Source organism: Idiotropiscis lumnitzeri, unplaced genomic scaffold, assembly GCF_059441095.1.
Source record: "Idiotropiscis lumnitzeri isolate Australia: NSW breed Sydney's pygmy pipehorse unplaced genomic scaffold, RoL_Ilum_1.0 HiC_scaffold_150, whole genome shotgun sequence".
NCBI classification, from domain to species: Eukaryota; Metazoa; Chordata; class Actinopteri; order Syngnathiformes; family Syngnathidae; genus Idiotropiscis; species Idiotropiscis lumnitzeri.
In genome coordinates, this window is record NW_028283688.1 from 460,001 (window position 1) to 470,000 (window position 10,000).

General features: G+C 58.1%; 1 non-coding gene across 1 annotated transcript in view; it reads left to right on the forward strand.

Moving 5' to 3' along the window:
* Positions 1-9,903: 9,903 nt before the first annotated feature.
* LOC148315053 (18S ribosomal RNA) overlaps positions 9,904-10,000 on the forward strand; it is a 1,933-nt gene continuing 1,836 nt past the window's right edge. The window contains exon 1 of the ribosomal RNA XR_015841356.1: positions 9,904-10,000. This exon is cut by the window's right edge and continues 1,836 nt beyond it. This is a non-coding gene — a ribosomal RNA (18S ribosomal RNA).

Genomic DNA, 10,000 nt, shown 5'->3' on the forward strand with positions numbered 1-10,000 from the left:
GCCAAGCGGCCCCTAAGTTTGCCCTTATGGAAGCTCCGGAGGAGGAGTGCATGCTGTGTGACAGTGAAGCCGAATAGGAGCACCTTCCCCGGGCACAGGCGGTGCCAAGCGGCCCCTAAGTTTGCCCTTATGGAAGCTCCGGAGGAGGAGTGCATGCTGTGTGACAGTGAAGCCGAATAGGAGCACCTTCCCCGGGCACAGGCGGTGCCAAGCGGCCCCTAAGTTTGCCCTTATGGAAGCTCCGGAGGAGGAGTGCATGCTGTGTGACAGTGAAGCCGAATAGGAGCACCTTCCCCGGGCACAGACGGTGCCAAGCGGCCCCTAAGTTTGCCCTTATGGAAGCTCCGGAGGAGGAGTGCGGGCGTGTGTCACACTTGGCCCGAATATGAGCACCTTCCCCGGGCACAGGCGGTGCCAAGCGGCCCCTAAGTTTGCCCTTATAGAAGCTCCGGAGGAGGAGTGCATGCTGTGTGACAGTGAAGCCGAATATGAGCACCTTCCCCGGGCACAGACGGTGCCAAGCGGCCCCTAAGTTTGCCCTTATGGAAGCTCCGGAGGAGGAGTGCATGCTGTGTGACAGTGAAGCCGAATAGGAGCACCTTCCCCGGGCACAGACGGTGCCAAGCGGCCCCTAAGTTTGCCCTTATGGAAGCTCCGGAGGAGGAGTGCGGGCGTGTGTCACACTTGGCCCGAATATGAGCACCTTCCCCGGGCACAGGCGGTGCCAAGCGGCCCCTAAGTTTGCCCTTATAGAAGCTCCGGAGGAGGAGTGCATGCTGTGTGACAGTGAAGCCGAATATGAGCACCTTCCCCGGGCACAGGCGGTGCCAAGCGGCCCCTAAGTTTGCCCAAATGGAAGCTCCGGAGGAGGAGTGCGGGCGTGTGTCACACTTGGCCCGAATAGGAGCACCTTCCCCGGGCACGGGCGGTGCCAAGCGGCCCCTAAGTTTGCCCAAATGGAAGCTCCGGAGGAGGAGTGCATGCTGCCTGACAGTGAAGCCGAATATGAGCACCTTCCCCGGGCACAGGCGGTGCCAAGCGGCCCCTAAGTCTACCCTAATGGAAGCTCCGGAGGAGGAGGGCGGGCGTGTGTCACACTTGGCCCGAATAGGAGCACCTTCCCCGGGCACAGGCGGTGCAAAGCGGCCCCTAAGTCGGTAAAGGTTGAAATAAGTAAATAAATACAAAAAGGACGAGGGGGGAAAAAAAAAGGCAAAAACGTATAAAATTCCCCCATTCATTTCAATGGGCTCGGCCGAATTGGGCTTGCGGGACCGCCGAGGGCACGCCGGAGGGCGGTTGAGTCGGTAAAAGTTGAAATAAATGAATAAATACAAAAAGGACGAGGGGGGGGAAAAAAAAGGCAAAAACGTATAAAATTCCCCCATTCATTTCAATGGGCTCGGCCGAATTGGGCTTGCGGGACCGCCGAGGGCACGCCGGAGGGCGGTTGAGTCGGTAAAAGTTGAAATAAATGAATAAATACAAAAAGAACGAGGGGGGGGGGAAAAAAGGCAAAAACGTATAAAATTCCCCCATTCATTTCAATGGGCTCGGCCGAATTGGGCTTGCGGGACCGCCGAGGGCACGCCGGAGGGCGGTTGAGTCGGTAAAAGTTGAAATAAATGAATAAATACAAAAAGAACGAGGGGGGGAAAAAAGGCAAAAACGTATAAAATCCCCCCATTCATTTCAATGGGCTCGGCCGAATTGGGCTTGCGGGACCGCCGAGGGCACGCCGGAGGGCGGTTGAGTCGGTAAAAGTTGAAATAAATGAATAAATACAAAAAGAACGAGGGGGGGAAAAAAAAGGCAAAAACGTATAAAATTCCCCCATTCATTTCAATGGGTTCGGCCGAATTGGGCTTGCGGGACCGCCGGGGGCACGCCGGAGGGCGGTTGAGTCGGTAAAAGTTGAAATAAATGAATAAATACAAAAAGAACGAGGGGGGGAAAAAAGGCAAAAACGTATAAAATCCCCCCATTCATTTCAATGGGCTCGGCCGAATTGGGCTTGCGGGACCGCCGAGGGCACGCCGGAGGGCGGTTGAGTCGGTAAAAGTTGAAATAAATGAATAAATACAAAAAGAACGAGGGGGGGGGGAAAAAAGGCAAAAACGTATAAAATTCCCCCATTCATTTCAATGGGCTCGGCCGAATTGGGCTTGCGGGACCGCCGAGGGCACGCCGGAGGGCGGTTGAGTCGGTAAAAGTTGAAATAAATGAATAAATACAAAAAGAACGAGGGGGGGAAAAAAGGCAAAAACGTATAAAATCCCCCCATTCATTTCAATGGGCTCGGCCGAATTGGGCTTGCGGGACCGCCGAGGGCACGCCGGAGGGCGGTTGAGTCGGTAAAAGTTGAAATAAATGAATAAATACAAAAAGAACGAGGGGGGGAAAAAAAAGGCAAAAACGTATAAAATTCCCCCATTCATTTCAATGGGTTCGGCCGAATTGGGCTTGCGGGACCGCCGGGGGCACGCCGGAGGGCGGTTGAGTCGGTAAAAGTTGAAATAAATGAATAAATACAAAAAGAACGAGGGGGGGAAAAAAAAGGCAAAAACGTATAAAATTCCCCCATTCATTTCAATGGGTTCGGCCGAATTGGGCTTGCGGGACCGCCGGGGGCACGCCGGAGGGCGGTTGAGTCGGTAAAAGTTGAAATAAATGAATAAATACAAAAAGAACGAGGGGGGGAAAAAAGGCAAAAACGTATAAAATCCCCCCATTCATTTCAATGGGCTCGGCCGAATTGGGCTTGCGGGACCGCCGAGGGCACGCCGGAGGGCGGTTGAGTCGGTAAAAGTTGAAATAAATGAATAAATACAAAAAGAACGAGGGGGGAAAAAAAGGCAAAAACGTATAAAATTCCCCCATTCATTTCAATGGGCTCGGCCGAATTGGGCTTGCGGGACCGCCGAGGGCACGCCGGAGGGCGGTTGAGTCGGTAAAAGTTGAAATAAATGAATAAATACAAAAAGAACGAGGGGGGGAAAAAAAAGGCAAAAACGTATAAAATTCCCCCATTCATTTCAATGGGCTCGGCCGAATTGGGCTTGCGGGACCGCCGAGGGCACGCCGGAGGGCGGTTGAGTCGGTAAAAGTTGAAATAAATGAATAAATACAAAAAGAACGAGGGGGGGGGAAAAAAGGCAAAAACGTATAAAATTCCCCCATTCATTTCAATGGGCTCGGCCGAATTGGGCTTGCGGGACCGCCGAGGGCACGCCGGAGGGCGGTTGAGTCGGTAAAAGTTGAAATAAATGAATAAATACAAAAAGAACGAGGGGGGGAAAAAAAAGGCAAAAACGTATAAAATTCCCCCATTCATTTCAATGGGCTCGGCTAAAATGGGCCTGCAGTACTGCCGAGAGGCCGCCGGAGGACGCCCTAGTAGGCAAACGTTGATCCCCACACACGAGGGGTCAGTTAGGCGACCAGGGGTAGCGTTTAGGCGACCAGGGGTAGCGTTTAGGTGACCAGGGGAAGCGTTTAGGCGACCAGGGGTAGCGTTTAGGTGACCAGGGGTAGCGTTTAGGCGACCAGGGGTAGCGTTTAGGCGACCAGGGGTAGCGTTTAGGCGACCAGGGGTAGCTTTTAGGCGACCAGGGGTAGCTTTTAGGCGACCAGGGGTAGCGTTTAGGCGACCAGGGGCGTTGCAGTTCCGCCGAATTGCATTAGGGGCGCTGCAGTAGGCAAACGTTCTTCCCCCCTAGTCAGAGGGTCATTTGCCTACTTCCCAGGTTTACCCGGGTTTTCCAAAACACCTGGGGCACATTTTCAGGGATCACGTTTTTAGAAACAAAAATATTCATAATTTCTTCTAAGTCCCCTTTCCAGCGGGGAACTTTGAAACATTGTATCCGACCACTGAAGGCTGTTGGCGGGCACGGCGCGGCAAACAGCCCGCACTCAGGCATGGAGCTCCGGGGAAAGTTGCCTAATTTCTTCTAAGTCCCCTTTCCAGCGGGGAACTTTGAAACATTGTATCCGACCGTGGAAGGCTGTTGGCGGGCACGGCGCGGCTCATAGCCGGCCCTCAGGCACGGAGCTCCGGGTGAATTTTCACAAATTTCTTCTAAGTCCCCTTTCCAGCGGGGAACTTTGAAACATTGTATCCGACCGTGGAAGGCTGTTGGCGGGCACGGCGCGGCTCATAGCCGGCCCTCGGGCACGGAGCTCCGGGTGAATTTTCACAAATTTCTTCTAAGTCCCCTTTCCAGCGGGGAACTTTGAAACATTGTATCCGACCGTGGAAGGCTGTTGGCGGGCGCGGCGCGGCTCATAGCCGGCCCTCGGGCACGGAGCTCCGGGTGAATTTTTACAAATTTCTTCTAAGTCCCCTTTCCAGCGGGGAACTTTGAAACATTGTATCCGACCGTGGAAGGCTGTTGGCGGGCACGGCGCGGCTCATAGCCGGCCCTCGGGCACGGAGCTCCGGGTGAATTTTCACAAATTTCTTCTAAGTCCCCTTTCCAGCGGGGAACTATGAAACATTGTATCCGACCGTGGAAGGCTGTTGGCGGGCACGGCGCGGCTCATAGCCGGCCCTCGGGCACGGAGCTCCGGGTGAATTTTACAAATTTCTTCTAAGTCCCCTTTCCAGCGGGGAACTTTGAAACATTGTATCCGACCGTGGAAGGCTGTTGGCGGGCACGGCGCGGCTCATAGCCGGCCCTCGGGCACGGAGCTCCGGGTGAATTTTTACAAATTTCTTCTAAGTCCCCTTTCCAGCGGGGAACTTTGAAACATTGTATCCGACCGTGGAAGGCTGTTGGCGGGCACGGCGCGGCTCATAGCCGGCCCTCGGGCACGGAGCTCCGGGTGAATTTTCACAAATTTCTTCTAAGTCCCCTTTCCAGCGGGGAACTTTGAAACATTGTATCCGACCGTGGAAGGCTGTTGGCGGGCACGGCGCGGCTCATAGCCGGCCCTCGGGCACGGAGCTCCGGGTGAATTTTTACAAATTTCTTCTAAGTCCCCTTTCCAGCGGGGAACTTTGAAACATTGTATCCGACCGTGGAAGGCTGTTGGCGGGCACGGCGCGGCTCATAGCCGGCCCTCGGGCACGGAGCTCCGGGTGAATTTTACAAATTTCTTCTAAGTCCCCTTTCCAGCGGGGAACTTTGAAACATTGTATCCGACCGTGGAAGGCTGTTGGCGGGCACGGCGCGGCTCATAGCCGGCCCTCAGGCACGGAGCTCCGGGTGAATTTTCACTAATTTCCTCTAAGTCCCCTTTCCAGCGGGGAACTTTGAAACATTGTATCCGACCGTGGAAGGCTGTTGGCGGGCACGGCGCGGCTCATAGCCGGCCCTCGGGCACGGAGCTCCGGGTGAATTTTCACAAATTTCTTCTAAGTCCCCTTTCCAGCGGGGAACTTTGAAACATTGTATCCGACCGTGGAAGGCTGTTGGCGGGCACGGCGCGGCTCATAGCCGGCCCTCAGGCACGGAGCTCCGGGTGAATTTTCACAAATTTCTTCTAAGTCCCCTTTCCAGCGGGGAACTTTGAAACATTGTATCCGACCAAAGGAAGGCTGTTGGCGGGCGCGGCGCGGCTCATAGCCGGCCCTCGGGCACGGAGCTCCGGGTGAATTTTACTCAATTCTTCTAAGTCCCCTTTCCAGCGGGGAACTTTCAAACATTGTATCCGACCACTGAAGGCTGTTGGCGGGCGCGGCGCGGCTCACAGCCCGCCATCAGGCACGGAGCTCCGGGGAAATTTGCCTCATTTCTTCTAAGTCCCCTTTCCAGCGGGGAACTTTCAAACATTGTATCCGACCAAAGGAAGGCTGTTGGCGGGCGCGGCGCGGCTCACAGCCCGCCCTCAGGCACGGAGCTCCGGTGAAATTTGCTCAATTCTTCTAAGTCCCCTTTCCAGCGGGGAACTTTGAAACATTGTATCCGACCAAAGGAAGGCTGTTGGCGGGCACGGCGCGGCTCATAGCCGGCCCTCGAGCACGGAGCTCCGGGGGAATTTGCCTCATTTCTTCTAAGTCCCCTTTCCAGCGGGGAACTTTGAAACATTGTATCCGACCACTGAAGGCTGTTGGCGGGCACGGCGCGGCTCATAGCCGGCCCTCGGGCACGGAGCTCCGGGTGAATTTGCCTCATTTCTTCTAAGTCCCCTTTCCAGCGGGGAACTTTGAAACATTGTATCCGACCGTGGAAGGCTGTTGGCGGGCACGGCGCGGCTCATAGCCGGCCCTCGAGCACGGAGCTCCGGGGGAATTTGCCTCATTTCTTCTAAGTCCCCTTTCCAGCGGGGAACTTTGAAACATTGTATCCGACCACTGAAGGCTGTTGGCGGGCACGGCGCGGCAAACAGCCCGCACTCAGGCATGGAGCTCCGGGGAAAGTTGCCTAATTTCTTCTAAGTCCCCCTTTCCAGCGGGGAACTTTGAAACATTGTATCCGACCAAAGGAAGGCTGTTGGCGGGCACGGCGCGGCTCATAGCCGGCCCTCGAGCACGGAGCTCCGGGGGAATTTGCCTCATTTCTTCTAAGTCCCCTTTCCAGCGGGGAACTTTGAAACATTGTATCCGACCAAAGGAAGGCTGTTGGCGGGCACGGCGCGGCTCATAGCCGGCCCTCGAGCACGGAGCTCCGGGGGAATTTGCCTCATTTCTTCTAAGTCCCCTTTCCAGCGGGGAACTTTGAAACATTGTATCCGACCACTGAAGGCTGTTGGCGGGCACGGCGCGGCTCATAGCCGGCCCTCGGGCACGGAGCTCCGGGTGAATTTGCCTCATTTCTTCTAAGTCCCCTTTCCAGCGGGGAACTTTGAAACATTGTATCCGACCGTGGAAGGCTGTTGGCGGGCACGGCGCGGCTCATAGCCGGCCCTCGGGCACGGAGCTCCGGGTGAATTTGCCTCATTTCTTCTAAGTCCCCTTTCCAGCGGGGAACTTTGAAACATTGTATCCGACCACTGAAGGCTGTTGGCGGGCGCGGCGCGGCTCACAGCCCGCCCTCAGGCACGGAGCTCCGGGGAAATTTGCCTCATTTCTTCTAAGTCCCCTTTCCAGCGGGGACCTTTCAAACATTGTATCCGACCACTGAAGGCTGTTGGCGGACGCGGCGCGGCTCACAGCCCGCCCTCAGGCACGGAGCTCCGGGGAAATTTGCCTCATTTCTTCTAAGTCCCCTTTCCAGCGGGGAACTTTCAAACATTGTATCCGACCACTGAAGGCTGTTGGCGGGCGCGGCGCGGCTCACAGCCCGCACTCAGGCACGGAGCTCCGGGGAAATTTGCCTCATTTCTTCTAAGTCCCCTTTCCAGCGGGGACCTTTCAAACATTGTATCCGACCACTGAAGGCTGTTGGCGGACGCGGCGCGGCTCACAGCCCGCCCTCAGGCACGGAGCTCCGGGGAAATTTGCCTCATTTCTTCTAAGTCCCCTTTCCAGCGGGGACCTTTCAAACATTGTATCCGACCACTGAAGGCTGTTGGCGGACGCGGCGCGGCTCACAGCCCGCCCTCAGGCACGGAGCTCCGGGGGAATTTGCCCCCTCATTTCTTCTAAGTCCCCTTTAGGCGACCAGGGGTTGACAATTTAGGTGACCAGGGGTTGACAATTTAGGCGACCAGGGGTGACTTTTAGGCGACCAGGGGTGAGGTTTAGGCGACCAGGGGTGAGGTTTAGGCGACCAGGGGTAGCGTTTAGGCGACCAGGGGCGTTGCAGTTCCGCCGAATTGCATTAGGGGCGCTGCAGTAGGCAAACGTTTTTACCCCTAGTCAGAGGGTCATTTGCCTACTTCCCAGGTTTACCCGGGTTTTCCAAAACACCTGGGGCACATTTTTAGGAACCACGTTTTTAGAAACAAAAATTCTTCTATGTCCACCTCCGTGAAAGAAATTGCCCAATGGTTCCCGCGGAAGAGAGCTGCCAGGCGGACGCATACTGCAATAACGGCCGCCCTGGCGCTCTGGTGGATGTTATCCTCGAAATTTCTTCTATGTGCCCATTCCAGCGGGCAACTTGCGAACAATGGTGTCCGACCATGGAAGGCTGTTGGCGGACGCGGCGCGGCTCACAGCCCGCCCTCAGGCACGGAGCTCCGGGGGAATTTTCCCCTCATTTCTTCTAAGTCCCCATTCCAGCGGGGAGCTTGCAAACGTGGTATCCGACCACTGAAGGCTGTTGGCGGGCACGGCCCCACCAGCGCAACACGGCACTTCCTATGACTCGGGTCCGACGCAGGAGGAGCGGTCCTCCCGGCCCCGCAACACGGCACTTCCTATGACTCGGGTCCGACGCAGGAGGAGCGGTCCTCCCGGCCCCGCCACACGGCACTTCCTATGACTCGGGTCCGACGCAGGAGGAGCGGTCCTCCCGGCCCCGCCACACGGCACTTCCTATGACTCGGGTCCGACGCAGGAGGAGCGGTCCTCCCGGCCCCGCCACACGGCACTTCCCATGACTCGGGTCCGACGCAGGAGGAGCGGTCCTCCCGGCCCCACCACCGCCACACGGCACTTCCCATGACCCGGGGACCGACGCAGGAGGAGCGGTCCTCCCGGCCCCACCGCAACACACACAACCACTGACCGATTGGCAATCATGACCCGCCATCGGAGGGCCCCTGCCGGCCCCGGCCTCGCGCCGGGGTGTTCGGGTGGACGGTTCCTTCGGCCTGCGGGTCGACCTCTGAGCGTTGGCCGGCACCGCAGCACCGCAGCACACACATAACCACTGACCGATTGGCAATCATGACCCGCCATCGGAGGGCCCCTGCCGGCCCCGGCCTCGCGCCGGGGTGTTCGGGTGGACGGTTCCTTCGGCCTGCGGGTCGACCTCTGAGCGTTGGCCGGCACCGCAGCACACACACAACCACTGACCGATTGGCAATCATGACCCGCCATCGGAGGGCCCCTGCCGGCCCCGGCCTCGCGCCGGGGTGTTCGGGTGGACGGTTCCTTCGGCCTGCGGGTCGACCTCTGAGCGTTGGCCGGCACCGCAGCACACACATAACCACTGACCGATTGGCAATCATGACCCGCCATCGGAGGGCCCCTGCCGGCCCCGGCCTCGCGCCGGGGTGTTCGGGTGGACGGTTCCTTCGGCCTGCGGGTCGACCTCTGCGCGTTGGCCGGCACTTCCCTACCGTTACCCACCCCACCCCTGGGGTTGTGACAAAACGGCACTTCCTATGACTCGGGGTCCGACGCAGGAGGAGCGGTCCTCCCGGCCCATCTCGCACCCACACCCTGACATGTACTGCACCACACCAACCACTGACCGATTGGCAAGCATGACCCGCCATCGGAGGGCCCCTGCCGGCCCCGGCCTCGCGCCGGGGTGTTCGGGTGGACGGTTCCTTCGGCCTGCGGATCGACCTCTAGCGCACCAACCAGCGCGAAACCGCTTTCGTCGCGAGACCGAGACGACCCTGTCGCGTGCCCGTCGGCCACACGGGCCCAGAGATGTCCTACACGGGAGTTCCGCCGCGCTCGCGGGTGCCCCGCCACGAGAGGGGTGCGGGAGCCCAGGCCCGCGTCAGCCGAGCGGTCCTTTCCGAAAAAGCATGTTTCTCAAACCCTACCGGCGTCTGTCAGAAGACGCCGCCTCCGAGTGCGTGTTGCGGTCGCGGGCGTGCGGGCGGCTCCGGCTCCCTCCCGCGACTGACCGCCACGCGGTAACGCGGCCTCTACGGACCGAGTACATACCGAGGCCCAGCCGACTTCCTCACCGCGCACGGGGGCTGAATCGGTAACGGAAATTTCGGTAGCCCACGTCCGAAAAAAATGAATGAAAGAAACGAGGGAGGCTGGGGTGCCGCCGGGGGTAACCCCGCGGGAGGCCGTCTCCCGCGGGCGCCGCCCGGTCCCCGCGCCCGGCTCCCCGCTCAGCTCCGGTTCCAATGCAAGAAACACAGACCGCCGGACGCGAGGGCTACCTGGTTGATCCTGCCAGTAGCATATGCTTGTCTCAAAGATTAAGCCATGCAAGTCTAAGTACACACGGTTCCGATACAGTGAAACTGCGAATGG